The sequence below is a fragment of the Sus scrofa genome, chromosome X (genome assembly GCF_054392235.1).
Source record: "Sus scrofa isolate SSC_HxYL_T2T_F1_AM1 chromosome X, Sscrofa_HxYL_maternal_Yorkshire_Landrace_v2.0, whole genome shotgun sequence".
Taxonomy (NCBI): domain Eukaryota; kingdom Metazoa; phylum Chordata; class Mammalia; order Artiodactyla; family Suidae; genus Sus; species Sus scrofa.
This window is the reverse complement of record NC_139401.1, coordinates 45,658,544-45,676,761: the sequence shown is the minus strand read 5'-3', so window position 1 is coordinate 45,676,761 and position 18,218 is coordinate 45,658,544.

Sequence of the window (18,218 nt, the reverse complement as noted above, 5' to 3'; positions counted from 1 at the left end):
GATGTCCCTATTAGAAAAGGGTCCTTGGAGTTCCCGTTGTGGCGCAGTGCAAATGAATCCGACTAGGAACCATGAGGTTGCGGGTTCGATCCCTGGCCTCGCTCCGTGGGTTAAGGATCCAGTGTGGACGTGAGCTGTGGTGTAGGTTGCAGATGCGGCTGGGATGTGGCCTTGCTGTGGCTGTGGTGTAGGCCGGTAGCTATAGCTCTGATGAGACCCCTACCCTGGGAACCTCCATATGCCAGGGATGCAGCCTCAAAACACAAAAAAGGGGGGTCCTTACAAAAAGGGGAGATTTGAACACAGAGACACGCACACAGGGAGAACACCACATGAAGATAAAGCCAGAGGTCAAGTTGATGCTTCTACAACCTAAGGAATGCCAAAGATTGCCAGCAAAGTCCCAGAAGCAAGAGGCATGGAAACGATTCTCCCTCAAAAGAACCAACCCTGCTGATACCTTTATCTTATACTTCTAGCCTCTGAGACAATAAATTTCTGTTGATAAGCACCCCCTTTGTGGTGCTTTGTTAGAGCAGCCCTGGGACACCATCTCTCCCTTCTCTTTGGGATCCCTGTCCTATTTACTGTCAATAGCGCAGCCGATGGAATTGTTGCCGAAACTCGGCTTCTGTCTACTGGTGCCGAAGACACCAGTAGAGACAGAGTTTTGGGTGAAGGAGGAAAAAATAGCCTTTATTGCTTTGCCAGGCAAAGGATGACACATAAGGCTAATGCCTTGCCCTCCTTTGCGGAACAAGTGCGGGGAGTTTTATAGTATAAAAAGAGAAAAACAGGATCTCTCTCTCTCTCTCTTTTTTTTTTTTTTTTTTGGTCTCTTCTTTTTTTAGGGCCATACCTGCGGCATATGGAGGTTCCCAGACCTAGCAATCAGAGCTGTTGCTGCCGGCCTACGCCAGAGCCACAGCAAGGCCAGATCCAAGCCGTGTCTGTGACCTACACCATAGCTCACGTCCACACTGGATCCTTAACCCACGGAGCGAGGCCAGGGATCGAACCCGCAACCTCATGGTTCCTAGTCGGATTTGTTTCCGCTGCGCCATGACGGGAACTCCCAGAAAAACAGGGTTTCAGATCAGGATTGGGAACAGGACTGAGACAAACATGCATTCTTCTTTCTTTGGGGGAATCTTGGTCATCCACGCTGTCAGGAGATCTGGGCACAATCATGATGGTCTTTTGGGGTTACTGCCTAGAATAACAGTACTTGTGAAAAGGGCATATGGATCATAGATTAGCACAAACTAGGAAAGCTCCTGAAAAACATCATGTACTAATAATCTTTAACCCACAGGCAGTTGTGCTCAGGGTGCCTGCGCTTTAGCTTACAGGTGATTGTGTTTAGGGTGTGATCAAATGAGGAAGAAGCACAAGGAAGAGCTCCAAGCTATTCAATTTTAAAGTGTTCACTTTTGCAGTTCCCGTCGTGGCTCAGTGGTTAACGAATCCGACTAGGAACCATGAGGTTTTGGGTTCGATCCCTGGCCTCGCTCAGTGGGTCAAGGATCCGGCGTTGCCGTGAGCTGTGGTGTAGGTTGCAGACGTGGCTTGGATCCCGTGTGGCTGCTGTGGCTATGGTGTCGGCTGGCGGCTACAGCTCTGATTAGACCCCTGGCCTGGGAACCTCCATATGCTGTGGGTGCGGCCCTGGAAAAGACAGAAAAAAAAAAAGAAAAGAAAGAAAGAAAATACCGAGTTTTGAAGGAATAAGCACTAACCAATGGGAGTTCCCTGGTGGCCTAGCAGTTAAGGACTTGGCATTGTCACTGCTGTGGTGCAGCTTCAATGCTTGGCCCAGAAACTCCCCAATGCTACAGGCACATCCAAAAAAAAAAAAAAAAGAAAGAAAGAAAGAAAGAAAGAAAAAAGAATGAGTCAACAGAGGAAAGCAGGGAGGAATTCACAGACAGAAAGAACCGCAGGAATAAAGGCCAGGGGCAGGAACCGGCACTCGATAGTCAAGAGCTGGCAAGGCAGGTGCAAAGGGCTGAGGTAGGAGAGCAGGAGGGTTGGAAAGATGGGGCATTTGGGGATAGGAGGGGCCAAGTATGAATAGCCTTGAATAACCAGAGAAGAGGGATTACTAGGCCCAAGGGTGTCGTAACCCTCCTTAAAATTTCTTACTCATCTGCCAAGCAAATGTTCATTTCTTTCCAAGTGGGTTTTCTATTCCCAGCCTGCATATCTTCAGTACTGAGTATCATCATATCTCATTAATGCTACTTTGATATATGAAAATGATTTTTTTCTATTGTCTCCACTTTTTTTTTTTTTTTTTTTTTGGGCCGCACTCGCTGCATATGGAAGGTCCCAGGCTAGGGGTTGAATCAGAGCTGCAGCTGCCAGTCTACACCACAGCCACAGCAATGCAGGATCCGAGTCGCATCTGCAACCTGCCCCACAGCTCACAGCAACGCTGGATCCTTAACTCACTGAGCGAGGCCAGAGATCGAACCCCCGTCCTCATGGATGCTAGTCAGGTTCATTACCACTGAGCCGCAATGGGAACTCCAGGACCTTTCTTTTTGATTGGGGGGGAGCTGAGTAGGGAAGAAGCAAGGAGAGAGGCCCCAAGGACCGGCCTGGCCCTGCACTCTGGGGGCTGCGGTCACTCCCAAGGGGGGTCAGAAAGACCCAGAGCCAGTTACAGTGGAGGCACACCTGACAGAGGTGAGAGCTCAGACTTGGATCTCCTCCAAGCCATGCTGGGCTCTGAACTCTGGGCATAGCAGCACCAGAAGCTTCCAGCGAGGCAGGATCTCCTCCCCTTCCAGCCCGGGACAGTCCGCGGGACCACAGGAGAAGGAAGCAACCAACTTTGGGGCACATTCCTCTTCCTGGCAGAGGTACCTGGCTTCCAGGATTGGGCAGGTACTGATTTGGGGGCCTTAATCCTCCAGCTCACCCACAGCTGACCTGCCTCTGCCCGTGAACCTTTCACCCCGGTTCCCCTCAGATGGAGCCATGGTTACTTGTGGCACAAGGCACCGACTCCATCGTACTGTCAGCAAGAGGACAGATCTACTGGGCCTCCAGCTCCTGGAGGAGACAATTGCTCTTTTTCCTGGAGCATGCTTCCAGAACAAGTCGCAGGGGGGCTCACGCAGTAGACACTAAGTACATGATGCTAAAGAAATGTCTCTGGAATATGGACCCTCACCCTTGAACACCCCCCTTGCATTATAAGCCATGATTTTGGAGTGGGAGGTGCCCCAGCCTGGAAGGTGTTTGGGGGGGCAGATTATGGTGGATGTCAGACCCTCTCTGGGACGCCCCCCACTTACACTCCACTGAAGAGATGCTGAAATTAATTCCACTCCTGGGCATAGATTTGAAAAAAGCACACTAATTCAAAAAGAGGGGTTCCCATTGTAGCTCAGGGGTAATGAACCTGACTAGTCCATGAGGATTCGGGTTCAATCCCTGGCTCTGCTCAGTGGGTTAAGGATCTGGTGGTGTCATGAGCTGTACGGTAGGTCGCAGACTTGGCTTAGAACTGGTGTTGCCGGGGCTGTGGTGTAGGTCAGCAGCTGTAGCTTGGATTTGACCCCTAGCCTGGGAACTTACATATGCAGTGGGTGTGGCCCTAAAAAAAAAAAACTAATTCAAAAAGATACTTGCGCCCCAATGTTCATAGCAGTGTTGTTTACAATTGCCAAGACATGGAAGCAACCTAAGTATCCATCAGTAGATGAATGGATAAAGAAGGTGTGAGTGTGTGTGTAATGGAATACTACTCAGCCATGAAAAGAATGAAATCTTGCCATTTGCAGCCACTTGGATGGACTTGGAAGGCATGATGCTAAGCAAAACAGGTCGGACAGAGAAAGACAAACACTATGATATCATTTATATGTAGAATTTTAAAAAATACAGCAAACTAGTGAAAATAACAAAAAAGAAGCAGATTCACAGATATAGAGAACAAACTATGTTACCAGTGGGGAGAGGGAAGGGAGGAGGGGCGAAAAAGGGGTAGGGGGCTAAGCAGTACAAACTATTAGGTATAAAATAAGCTACGAGGATAGATTGTACAACACGGGAAAATAGTCAATATCTTTTTTTTTTTTTTTTTCTTTTTAGGGCTGCACCTGCTGCTGCATATGGAGGTTCCCGGGCTAGGGGTGGAATCAGAGCTGCAGCTGCTGGCCTGCGCCACAGCCACAGCAACGCCAAATCCGAGCCACATCTGCAAACTACACGGCAGCTTATAGCAACACTGCATCCTTAACTCACTGACCGAGGTCAGGGATGGAACCCACAGCCTCACAGACACTATGTTGGGTTTTTAACCTGCTGAGCCACAGCGTGATCTCTAGCCAATATCTTTCTTCTTCTATTTTTTTTTTTTCGTCTTTTTAGGGCTGCACCTCTGGCGCATGGAAGTTCCCAGGCTAGGGCTCAAATTGGAGCTGTAGCCCCCTGCCTACACCACAGCCACAGCAATGCCAGATCTGAGCCACGTCTGCGACCTACACCACAGCTCACGGCAAGGCCGGATCCTTAACCCACTGAGCGAGGCCAGGAATCGAACCTGCATCCTCATGGATACTAGTCACATTTGTTTCCACTGAGCCAGGACAGGAACTCCACCACTATCTTATAATACCTACAAATGGAGTATAACCTTCAAAAATTGTGAATCACTATGTTGTACACCTGAAACATATTCTATATCGATACTTCAATAAAAAAAATAAACAGTTTAAAAAAGAGAGAAATGCTGTGGTTACTGGGGCATCATGGGTGAATCCAGAGGAAGAGCTGAACCAGACTTCAGAACCCACCCTCAGCCTCCATCTCCTCTGAAAGGTCTCCCCTCTCTTTGCTTCCTTCCTCCTTCTCTGGCTCCTCCTCTGTCTTTCTCTTCCCTCTCTCTCTCCTCTTCTCTCTCTTTCACCTTCTGTATCCATTCTTTCCTCCCTCCCTCTTTCCTCTCCTCTTCCTTTTTTTGGTTAATTTTTTAAATTTTTGTCTTTTTTTCCTTTTTAGGGCCGCACCCACCGCATATGGAGGTTCCCAGGCTAGGGGTCCAGTCCCAGCTACAGCTGCTGGCCTCCGCCACAGCCACGCCAGATCTGAGCCGCGTCTGCAACCTACACCACAGCCCAAGGCAACACCGGATCCTTCACCCACTGAGCGAGGCCAGGAATCGAACCTGCAACCTCATGCATCCTAGCCAGATTCGTTTCCGCTGCACCACGACGGGAATGCCTCCTCTTCCTTCTCCACCCTCTTCTGTCCCCCCTCCTCTAGACCCTATTCTTTCTCCTTCTCTATCCCTTCCTTCCTTCCTCCCTCCCACACATCCATCCTCCTTCTGGCCTTTCTAAGGAAGGGATCAGCCTCCTTGGACAAAGCGTGAGCCAGGGTGGGGGCGAGGTGAGAGGGTGGGGCGCCCGGGGCCGGGAGGTCGAGGCCCCTGCATCCTCCGCCTCCTGTTTCCCGACACCCACCTCATCCCCTGGCTTGTAAACCCTCATGCCAGGGTGAGATTTATTCTGGGAAGAAGAGGTGGTTGGCTGAAGTTGAGCTGGACAGGGGGGGTTGGGAGGCTGCCGAGGTGGGGGGGGGGCACTGGGGTGGGGGGGTGAGGATCTGGGAGAGGACAGGCCAGAGCCACCCCCACCCTCCACCCCCAACCTCCACCCACCCCCCCACCCTCACCCCCCACCCCCCCACCCTCCATCCCTCACTCTCACCCCCCACCCCCCAACCCCCTGCCCCAGCCCAGCAACCTTCTCCCTGGGGGGGCACCCTTGAATGACAGAAGGGTGTGTCGGCCTGGCTAACTTAGTCACCTCCTGTGCTTCCTGGCTTCCAGAAACCCTTTCCAGGGCTGAAAAGGGCCTGACATCCCTTTGGAACCTCGCCAGGAGCCCCGAACAAGGCCTTCCTCCTGGCTGACACCCACAGAGAGCACCCATGGGCCTGCTTTCTGACAGAACTCACCCCAGGGAGGGGAAAGCTGGCCACCTAGCACTTATGTGACACCTGCTGTATGCCGGGCATCACACTGGCTGCTTTCCTCTAGCCTAATTTCAAGTTCATAGGATCCTTACAGGGCCACGGGTGTACCAGCCTTTCCACACCTCTCGCCTTAATTCAACTCTTTATCCACTTTCACCTGGATCATGCTTTTCATTTTCCTAAACTGTTCTTGGATTCCAGACTTCAGCTTATTTGTCTTTATAGATCGAGTTACAAGATTTCAAACTTTATTCAAACACACCAGTGGCAACAAAGAACGCCACCAAGTGCCAGGTATGATACCTCATGTCTGGGTCAAAGGACAAGAGGGAGCTGGGGAGAGCCTGTCAGCCCCTGCCCCTTCCTCCCTTACATCTCGCTGTCGCTTTTTATTTTTATTTTGCTTTTTAGGGCCGCATCCGCAGCATATGGACATTCCCAGGCTAGGGGTCCAGTTGGAGCTGCACCTGCCAGCCTACACCACAGTCACAGCCACGTGAGATCCGAGCCACATCTGCAACCTACACCACAGCTCACGACCACAGCGGATCCTTCACCCACAGAACGAGGCCAGGGATTGAACCCACGTCCTCATGGATCCTAGTTGGGTTCATAATCTGCTGAGCCACAATGGGAACTCCCTTGCTGTCACTTTTGACATCGCTTAACCCAGAAAACAAAGTCACTTTCCAGGAGGCTGGGCGCCACCTCATTACCAAGAAGTCCCTCAGGTTCTGAGAAAATGCAGACATTGGAGAGGCCAACCAGCTCCTGGCACTAGACTGGCTCCATCCACAGCCCCTCAGCCATTCGGGTCCTGGCTGGGACTCGGGACAGAGGAAAAGCCAGGAAGGCACACCCTCCACTCCGTAGCCCTGGGAAGCTGGAGAGATGGTGAGTCCCTGGCCACATGCGACTCCCAAACCATCAGGCAGAACTCTGGGGGGGTTCCCAGCCTCCTCTGGGGGAAGAAGTCATTCAAGAAAGAATAGCAACTTGCTTCACACATGGCTCGGGTCAAATACTTCTGCACAAATCCAAACAGATGACTCATTCCCGCCCCCCCCCCCGCCCCGATTCCGATTCCCGGAGGACTGGACTATTTAAAAACTGTCATTGGGTTGCAGCAAAGGGGGTAGCTTGGTGAAAACCCATCCTTTAAAGGCAGAAAGATCGTCTAGGTCTGTTTCTCAGGGTTTTGAGTTCAGGGCCCAACCCTGGTCCCACATCCTCGCTGCCAATCAATCTTGCTCCCCCGAGAGGCTCCCTCCCCACGGCCAGTGGGTCCACCTGCCCAACACAAGCCTGATGCGCTTCCTTAACTCCTGGCATCGTCCTCCATTCTCTGGTGACGCCCCCACCGCCACCACCCTTGCCCACCTCCCTGGCTCTGGGGCAGCTTTGGGCTGCGTGAGCTGGGATCTGGGGCCACGAATGCAACCTGTTTCCTTTGCCAAGAGAACTCCACCCCTCCATTCCTGCTCACCACTCACAGCTGACCGCTCTAAGGTGGCTTCTGGAGCATGAACATTTTCTGGCCCCTCCTGCCTAATTCTCCCCCAGCTGCCCCTGTTCCTGCTGCCCGACTCCACTTGGCTGTAAAGTCATCGCCCTCCTCTCCTCCTCTGACCTCTTTCTTATTCTTATCCACCTACTTCGTGAATGTGTGGCTAGAAGGATAAATGGGAAAGATGTGTGCCTTGGGAGGCCTGGTCACGTGTCTAAGCTCTGCGCTCTAAGCTGTGTGAATGAATCAGTGTTCAGGCTGGAATCGCTGGGCTCTCATGTTTGCAGCCCCTTCCCGCCCCCGCCCTCCTCCTCCTCCTCCAGGCAGCCCTCCTGTTACTGGCTCTGCTTGGAGGATCCATGGGGTCCCTTGGGCAGCAGCTGGGTGGGCTCTGGAAGCAACCTTCACGTCTGGCTGCTGGGAGTCACCCCCTGCCTGGAAACCATTCCCAGGTGGCTGGGTCCCCGGTCTGGAACTGCAGAGGTTCCAAGCACGAGAAGCACATGGAGGCCTGTAAGTAGGGATTCTGGGTGAGATGGGATGCTGCATGAACCCCACTTAGGGTGACTTGACACTGGGACTGTGGAAGGTCACCCAAGTCCCTCCTGACCCCAGTTAGTTGACGTAGCCTAGGGGCTGGACCAAGAGAAGGTCCTTGGGCCAGGAGCCCCATTCAGATTTGAGGTGATTCTGAATCGGGGGGTGGGGGGAGTGTTGATTCATCCTGAGCGGTAGAGACCTGCAAAGGGTGTGGGAAGGTGTCTGCCTCTCATCCTCCAACCGCCCGCTCCTGACTGGTTGTCCTGCTGTCTTAAAGTGCCACTACTGGACAATTCCAGGGTCCTGGAGCAAAGATCTCTCCTGGAGCAAACTCTGCCCAGGCTCCCCCCAAGCTTTTCACCTAAGCCTCTACTTTGGGGCTTCTATGTACATCTCTGCAGTGTCCAATTTTATTTATTCTATTGTGTTATTATTATTATTTGGTCTTTTTAGGGCCGCATCCGTGGCGTATGGAGGCTCCCAGGCTAGGGATCAAATGGGAGCAACAGCTGCCAGCCTATGCCACAGGCACAGCCACACTAGATTTGAGCCAGGTCTGCAACCTACACCACAGCTCACGGCCACGCCGGATCCTTCACCCACTGAGCGAGGCCAGGGATTGAACCTGTGTCCTCATGGATGCTAGTCAGATTCGTTTCCACTGAGCCCCGACGGGAACTCCTGCATCGTCCAATTTTAAGCTAAGTCACTTTAGCCAGAATGCCCCATTCTCCATGTCTGATCACGGAGGAGAGCTGATGAGGTTTCCTCATCAGCCATCACCCCCGCTGTGATGTCTGATCATCCTCGCTGCCCTCACCAAGAATCCTGCTGGATGGGTTTAGCCAGAATCCCGCCTGACCCCTAACTTTTCTTCTTACTCATTTTGCGTCTATGGGTACACACCCCCTCCCCCTCATCGCTCCTTGGTAGCAGATTCTCTCTTGCACCTGCTGTCTTCAGCATTAAACCTGGTTCTATATTGAGGTCTTTTTTCGCCTCTTGCAATAGTTCTGAACAAAATCAGTTTTAACTTTAACTACAGTCCAGCTCTGATTGTTCTCTGGCCAAGACAGGTCCCCACCCCAGAGACCCTAGGCCCTTGGAACCTTGTGTCCCACATCCTCTGCCCGCAGGAGGGGCCAGGGCTGTTCAGTTCCCAGGCACCCCAGGTTCGGTCCTATACAGCACCTCCTCCAGGGTCCACTGAGAGAAAGAGACCAGAAACCACAAGGAGGGACTCTGAGCCTTGGTGGCAAGCGGCCACTGGACAAGATTAGTCCTCTCCCACCACCGCTGAGCTGGGAGGGGCCTGGGCACTGCCGCCAGTGGTCCCCACCCGCCCAGGTCCCATATCCGCCTGCTCATCCCCTCGGGTCTAAGGACAATAGCTAGTTCCCCAAAGGGTTCCCTGGGGTGGGAGCCCTAAATTAATAAGCAGGCGACTGGAGAGGGACAGGGGAGGGAGGGATGAAGAAAAACCTGTGCAGAAGCAAAATGGAGGAGGCGGCAGCAAAGGGAAAGAACTAAGCGCAGCCTCCCACTGCAGCCTCACGGAGCCAACGGCAGGGGGCGCCAGAGACCGCCCAAGGCCAAGGCCAAGTGCTACTGCGGCAAAGCGCCCTCCCAGTTCTCCGCAGTACCGGGGGCTGGCTCAGGCTTTCCAGCTCCACGCGGCTCCCTCCGCCTGCATCCGCAGCCAGAGCCCTAGTGACGGTCGCGCGCAGTGCGGGCTTCGCTACGCGGGAACAGGAATCTCAACGTGAAGGAGTAGCCCTCCTCCTGTGCTCTTCCTTGACTCCTCCATCTTCTCTATATTCATCTTCTTTTGATATATAAATGATGCACAGATTGATAAATAGATAGATGTGTGTGTGTGTGTGTGTGTGTGTGTGTGTGTGTGTGTGTGTGTGTGTGTGTGTAGGTCTTTATCCAAGCATTATTTGTCAAAAGGAAACATTAGAAATCACAGCTGGGAAATAATACATTAAGGAAACCAACAGTCTCTTTACAAATTACGAAACCCTGAAAACCCCTGTTTATCAGGACCATGTAACTTCACGGAAAATGATTTTCATATAAGAGTAAAGTGAAACAAAGCAAGATACACGTGAGTCACCATGTGAAAAGGTTAACTGTACACAGAAAGGAAATGACACCCCAAACCACCCCCAAATATGAATAATGGTTTTCTATAGGTACGGCAATGCTTTTCCAGATCTTTCACATTTATAGAGTGTGTGTAAAGATCTCTACCAAAAGAAAATGAAGGTTTCTTTTTTGACAAATAAAGGAAGCAAGCAGCCTCCGACGCTGTGGCTGGGCAGGAGGGGGAGCCTGGGCAGGGCTTGAGTTGGGCGCAAGGGCTCCTCAGCGATGCCATGTCAGCTGTCCCCCAGGTCCTTGGAGCGACCCCTACCCATCTCTGCAACCTGCCTCTCCTACTCCTGTATCCAGGTAACCCTTCCTTAAGATGCCCAGCCCCACGCACTCCAACCCCTCTCAAACCCCAAATCTTATTCCACAGGCTTCTTGAAATGTTAACCTTTCTCGGCTCGACGTATGTAAGAATCTCTCAACTGATCTACTGAGTTGGAGAAGTCTACGCATGCCTGGCATTGGAAGTGCTCCTAGTTTGGCCCCAATTTAGGGATTCCTGGTAACTGTTTCCCGCATCCGTATATGAATCAGACAAAGGGGGCAGCTTCCCATCCTTCAATCCTCCTCCCCTCACTGATGGTGCTCAGCAAGCCCGGCCACGGGGTCCTGGGCCCTGAACCCTGATGGGCAGTGCAGAGCACCTGGGTATGTTTGTTTGCTTGTTTTTGTCTTTTAAAGGCCGCACTCGTGGCATATGGAGGTTCCCAGACGAGGGGTTGAATTGGAGCTGTAGCTGCCGGCCAGAGCCACAGCAACGCAGGATCCAAGCTGCATCTGTGACCTACACCACAGCTCACGGCAACACTGGATCCTTAACCCACTGAGCAAGGCCAGGGATCGAACCTGTGTCCTCATGGATACTCGTGGGGTTCTTTAACCAATGAGCCAGGACAGGAACTCCCTGGGGATGTTAACAGAGGCCTTTGGTGTAATAGATGGGACTGAAGTAAAAAGACACAGGAGCGAGTTCCCATCATGGCTCAGTGATTAACGAATCCAACTAGGAACCATGAGGTTGTAGGTTCGATCCCTGGCACTGCTCAGCTTGTTAAGGATCCGGCATTGCTGTGAGTTATGGTGTAGGTCGCAGATGTGGCTCGGATCCCATGTTGCTGTGGCTCTGGTGTAGGCCGGCAGCTACAGCTCCGATTAGCCCCCTAGCCTGGGAACCTCCATATGCCGCAGGAGCTGTCCTAGAAAAGGCAAAAAGACAAAAAAAAAAAAAAAAGACACAGGAGTAATGTGCAGCATGCATATGGGGGCTTAATACAGTCATCCTTCAATCAGCAGGGGATCTGTTCTAGGACCGCCACGGATACTCAAATCCTCGAATGTTCAAATCTCCTCTACAAAATTGCATAGGATTTGCATATAATCCATGCCTTCTCCCATATGCTTTAAATCGTGTCTAGGTATTACTTATATTACCTAATACAATGTAAATGCTATGTAAATAGTGGCTAGAGCGGAAAATTCCAGTTGTGCTTTTGGGGCCAGTTCCCTGGTGGTCTAGTGGTTAGGCTGTGGCAGTATCGCCCCTTGCAGCTCGGCGGCAATCCTCCGGTCTGGGAACTGAGATCCCACATCAAGCTGCTGCACGCCACCACCAGTCTAAGCTTCGGAAATAAATAAATAAATCTGTTCTTAAAATAGGTTTTGTTTCTGGAACTTTCTGAATTTTTTTTTTGCCAAATGTTTTCAGTCTTCAGTGGAACCCACACATGTGGAGCAGCAGCAGTACCTCTTTGTGAAATACAGTATACATTGAACGGCCACCAATAAAATACCAGCAAACCGACAAGCAAGATTTTAAAATGCACACTGAATTTCAAAGTGTTTAATAATACACTTGTTATAGTCATTTTCAAGGCACTGCCCAGGCTATATAACCCCTAAAAAGTAAATTCCGTGTGAGTAGATCATTTTTGTTTGTTTGTTTGTTTTTTAGGGCCGCACCCACAGCATGTGGAGGTTCCCAGGCTAGGGGTCGAAGCGGAGCTACAGCTGCCCGCCTATACCACAGCCACAGCAATGCAGGATCTGAGCCGCGTCTGCAACCTACACCATAGCCCATGGCAATGCCGGATCCTTCACCCACGGAGCGAGGCCAGGGATCGAATCCGCAACCTCATGGTTCCTGGTCGGATTTGTTTCCAATGCACCACCATGGGAACTGTGTAGATCAGGCCCAGGAGGGCAGGTGAGGAATTCGAATGCAGCCCTGACCCAGTGTTCCCCACACTGCGGGCGGACAAATGCAACATTTCCTGTCCAAATGTGGAGGGATGCTGTCTTCATCCTTCTAACCCACTGGGGCAGACAAGCGTGGTCTCATGTCCTGCACGGATCCTGATTCACTGCTTAGGCTGAAGTGGAGCTGAAACAGAGCCCCTGACGTAGCTGCCCTTTCGGCCCAAAGCACACCTGCCTCCTGGGCCAGCGCTCCCTGGAGGATGGGGTGGAAGAAGAGGCGGCAAAATAACCTGGCGGTGAGAAACAGAAGCCAGACCTATTCCGAGGCCCGCACTCCCCTTCCCCTGAAGTCAGATCCTCCCTTCCTGCTTTTTGCACCTCATGTGTCCCTTCTCTTCTAACGTGTCACTGTGACTGTTATTCCAGTGGAGGCATGAGTCAGGACCTGGCAGTGTCTGTGGAGCTGGAAGGGAGGGACTGGGTCTCTGGCCCTGACGCTTCCTGTTACAAATTCAACCCCTGCCTTCAGCTGCTAGGTGGCCGGGGGGGGGGGGGGGGAAGAGGGGAAACCGAGGGGCCAAGAATCAACATTGGTCATTTTTCTCTCCTCCCCTCAACTGTCTCCGGCTGATATTTCTGCCCTATGTCCTCCCAGGCTGACCTGACATTCAGCCCTACTGTCCCAGCCGCCACCCGGAACCTCTGTCCCCACCCTATCCGCTGCATGTTAAATTCTGATCCAGAATATTATCAGGAGGTGAAACATATATATCTCAGGATCTAGAACACATGGGATTTCTCTAATTGTCAAAGTTAAGATTGAAATGGCTTTTTTTTAGGGCCACACCCATGGCATATGGAGGTTCCCAGGCTAGGGGTCCAATGGGAGCTACAGCTACCGGCCTACGCCACAGCCACAGCAATGCAGCTTGTGGCAATGCCAGACCCTTAACCCACTGATCAAGGCCAGGGATCAAACCAGCATCCTTATGGATACTAGTCAGGTTCTTAACTAGCTGAGCCACAACAGGAATTCCTCTTATCACTTTAAATATAATCTAGGGTTTATGGTTCATATGGTTGTCACTATACTATAGGGTAATTTTAGATAATAATTTTCTGATCATATTTTGACATTTGGTTTTATAACTGGACCTAGAATGTTATAAGCCAGAATTATGTCTAACCTGCTTCAGGCCTCATTGCCAGGCTCTGCCAGGACCAGCACTGTTCAGTAGAAAGGTTTTGCAAGCCACATAAATATGTTTTCTTGTAGCCACCTTAAAAAAAGTAAAAAGAGAAGTTCCCTTTGTGGCTCAGTGGTTAACAAACTCAACTAGGATCCATGAGGATTCGGGTTCGATCCCTGTCTTTGATCAATGGGTTAAGGATTTGGCTTTGTCGTGAGCTGTGGTGTAGGTCACAGCCTCAACTCTGATCTTGCATTGCTGTGGCTATGGTGTAGGCCGGTGTCTATTGCTCAGGCTGGTGGCTATAGCTCTGATTTGACCCCTAGCCTGGGAACCTCCACATGCTGCAGGTGAGGCCCTAAAAATCGGGGGAAAAAAAAGTAAAAAGAGGAGTTCCCACTGTGGCACAACAGGTTTGGCAGCATCTTGGGAGAGCTGGGTTTCGGGTTCGATCCCCTGCCCAGCAGGGTGTTAAGGATCTGGCATTGCCGTAGCTTCGACTTGGGTTGTGACTATGGCCTGGATCTGATCCCTGGCCGGGGAACTCCATATACCACAGGGCAGCCAAAAAATAAAAGTAAAAAGAAAAGAGTGAAGTTAATTTTAAAACTACATTTCAACATGGAAGCAATCTAAATGTCCACCAACAGAGAAACAGATAGAGAAGATGTGGTATATACATGCAATGGAATATTATTCAGCCATTAAAAAGAATGAATAATGCCATTTGCAGCAACATGGATGGACCTAGAGATTATCATACTAAGTGAGGCAAAGACAAATACCATATGAGATCACTCATCTGTGGAATCCAAAAAAAGAAGAAAAAAAAAGATACAAACGAACTTATTTACAAAACGGAAATAGACCCACAGACATAGAAAACAAATGTATGGTTACCAAAGGGGAAAGCGGTGGTGGGGCAGAGATAAATTAGGAGCATAGGATTAACATATGTAAAGTACTGTATCTAAAATACATAACCAACATCTTCTGATAACTCAGAGTGGAAAAAATCTGAAAAAGAATATATATATGTATGTATATATGTATAACTGAATCACTTTGCTGTACATTTGAAACTAATACAACATTGGGTTTTTTGTTGTTGTTTTTTTTTTTTTTTGTCTTTTTTGTCTTTTTAGGGCTGCGCCTGCAGCCCATGGAAGTTCCCAGGCTAGGGGTCTAATCGGAGCTGTAGCCTTGGGCCTATGCCACAGGCCACAGCAACGCCAGATCCTCAACCCACTGAGTGAGGCCAGGGTTTGAGTCTAAAACCTCAGGATTCCTATTCGGATTCTTTTCCACTGTGCCATGACAGGAACTCCCTAATACAACATTGTAAATTAACCATACTTAAATTAAAATAAAAAAGAATACATTTAATTTAACCAAATGTATCTGAATCATATCATTTCAACATGTAAAAAATCTGAAGTGGTTTGTAATGAGACATTGTACATTCTTTACATTCTTTTTTCATACTAAATCATTGGAATCTCGTATTTCACAAGTCTCAATTCCTGTGGCCAGTGGCTACTGTGTAGAACAGTGTAAGGCTGTGAATTCTCCATTCTTTTGTAGGAAGGATGAGGAATCTTGCATTAACTTAACTTGAAGAAGAAAGACTGGCATACCATCTTCAGCTATGTCATCCTGGAGAATAAACATGTCTAGTCATGGAGCTAAAATAGTCACAGTGTTTCTTTCTTTCATACAGTGTGTTGAAACCAAAAGATAGCAGCCATTTATGATGTCAACTATGTCTAAATGTTTTATTACTCATCTTAGTAGCAATGACCATTTATTAAGCACTCACCTCATGCCAGCTTATGTATATTTTAGGGGCCTTCTAGAAACACATTGTTAAGAACATGGGGCTCTGGAGTTCCTGTCGTGGCACAGTGGTTAACGAATCCGACTAGGAACCATGAGGTTGCGGGTTTGATCCCCGGCCTTGCTCCGTGGGTTGGGGATCCGGCGTTGCCATGAGCTGTGGTGTAGGTCGCAGACATGGCTCGGATCCCAAGTTGCTGTGGCTGTGGTGTAGGCCGGTGGCTACAGCTCTGCTTCGACCCCTAGCCTGGGAACCTTCCACATGCCGCGGGAGCGGCCCTAGAAAAGGCAAAAAGACAAAAAAAAAAAAAAAAAAAAAAAAAAAAAAAAAAAAAAAAAAAAGCACATGGGGCTCTGGAGGCAGACTACTTGTGGATTCGTTTATTTGTTATTTATTTAAAACAATTTTTTTTCTTTTCCCTGTTCTTTTCTGGCCACCCCGAGGCATATGGCGTTCCCAGGCCAGGGATCAGATCTGATCTGTGGTTTCAACCTAAGCTGCAGCTGCGGCAACGCCAGATCCTTAACCCACTCTGCCGGGCCGGGGATTGAATCTGCGCCCCAGTGCTCCCAAGATGCCACTGATCCCATTGCACCACAAACTGCTAAACAATTTTTTAAATTGACATATAGTTGATTTACAATGCCATGTTAGTTTCAGGTACACAGCAAAGTGACTAAGTTATACACACACTTGTTCTTTTTCAAATTTATTTTCCCTCATAGGTTATTATGGAATATTGAGTATAGTTCCCTGTGTTATAGGTAGATCCTTGTTTCTTGTTTTGTTTTGTTTTGGGCTGCACCCATGGCATATGGAAATTTTTGGCCTAGGCATCAGGATCGGAGCTGCAACTGCAGGCCTATACCACAGCTACAGCAACACCAGATCCAAGCCGCATCTGCAACCTACACCACAGCTCACGGCAACGCAGGGTCCTTAATCCACTGAGCAGCAGGGCCAGGGATGGAACCCACATCCTCATGGATGTCAGTCGGCTTCATTACTGCTGAGCCACAAGAGGGACTCCCTAAGTAGGTCATTGTTGGTTGGTTATTTTATATGCAGCAGTGTGTACCTGTTAATTCCATCCTCTTAATTTATCCCTCACCCACTTCCCCTTTGATAACTGTAAGTTTGTTTTCTATGTCTGTGAATCTGTTTCTGTTTTGTAAATAAGTTCATGTGTATTATTTTTTAAGACTCCACATATAAGTGATATTGTACGATATTTGTCTTTCTCTGTCTGGCTTACTTGACTGAGTATAATAATCTCTAGGTCCATCCATGTGGCTGCAAATGGCATTATTTCATCTTTTTACTGGCAGAATAATATTCCATTGTATGTATATGTACCACATCTTCTCTATCCATGCATCTGTTGCTGTGGATTAATTTTAATTCAAGCATTTACTTGTGTAATTTGAATAAGGGCATTGACTGCCCTAATCCTCTCTTCTCACCTGTCATATGGGGACAATAATAATGTTCATTGCATGGTCATTGTGAAGATAAAATGAGGTAGTTTTCTCTTTTGAGGTAGTTTTCTCTTTTGGCCACACCTGCGGCATGCTGAAGTTCCCAAGCCAGGGATCAAACTCACACCAGAGCAGCAACCCAAGCTGCTGTAGTGACAATGCTGGATCCTTAACCCACTGAGCCACAAGGGAACTCACTAAATGAGGCAACTCTCTTTTTTTTTTTTTTTTTTTTGTCTTTTTGCCTTTTCTAGGGCTGCACCTGTGGCATATGGATGTTCCCAGGCTAGGAGTCTAATCTGAGTTGCAGCTGCCAAGCCTATGCCAGAGCCACAGCAATGCGGGATCCGAGCCGCATCTGCAACCTACACCACAGCTCAAGGCAACGCTGGATCCTTAACCCATTGAGCAAGGCCAGGGATCGAACCCGCAACCTCATGGTTCCTAGTCGGATACGTTAACCACTGAGCCACGACGGGAACTCTGGGAACTCCGGGAATGCCTCCTTGATATTATTACTTGAATATTTTGCTGCTTTTCCAGCAACATTAACCTCATCTGTCTACTGGGATGTAAGCCCCAGAGGGCAGGGTCTTTGTTTGGTTTTGTTTGTTTGTTGCTTTACTCTTATATAGTCAACACTTATGGTAGTTGCTCAATAAAATTTGTTGAATTTCGAAAAAACAAACATATTGTTTCTTTTAGCTAAACAGTAATAGAGCATGTTGCTATAATATAATTTGCTTAAAATTATATACAGGGTTTTGCATATTTAGGGGTAAATTGTGACTAGTATTTTCATTAAACTTTATACCTATAGTTTTTAGTGATGTTGAGTAATTCTCAAAAGAAACATTCTGAGACATGGGGTTAAGACGCTAAATGGTGTGATAAATAATAAGTATTGTCAAGTTGTTTTACAACTGGGACTTAACACCATAGCAGTGCTAGGCTAAAACACAAGTGATTTTAAAATTATGCTTTAAAAATATCCTCATTTGGAGTTTCTGTTGTGGCTTAGCAGGCTAAGAACCTGACACGATGTCCATGAGGAAGGGATCCCTGGCCTTGCTCAGTGGGTTAAGGATCCGGCATTGCTATGAGCTGTGGTGTAGATCACAGATGTGGCTCGGATCTGTGCTGTGGCTGTAGCTCCAATTTGACCCCTAGCCTGGAAACTTCACATGCTGCAGATGCAGCCCTGAAAAAAGAGAGAAGAATGGAGTTCCCGACGTGGCTCAGCAGAAATAAACCCGACTAGTATCCATGAGGATGCGGGTTCGATCTCTGGTCCCGCTCAGTGGGTTGAGGATCCGGCATTG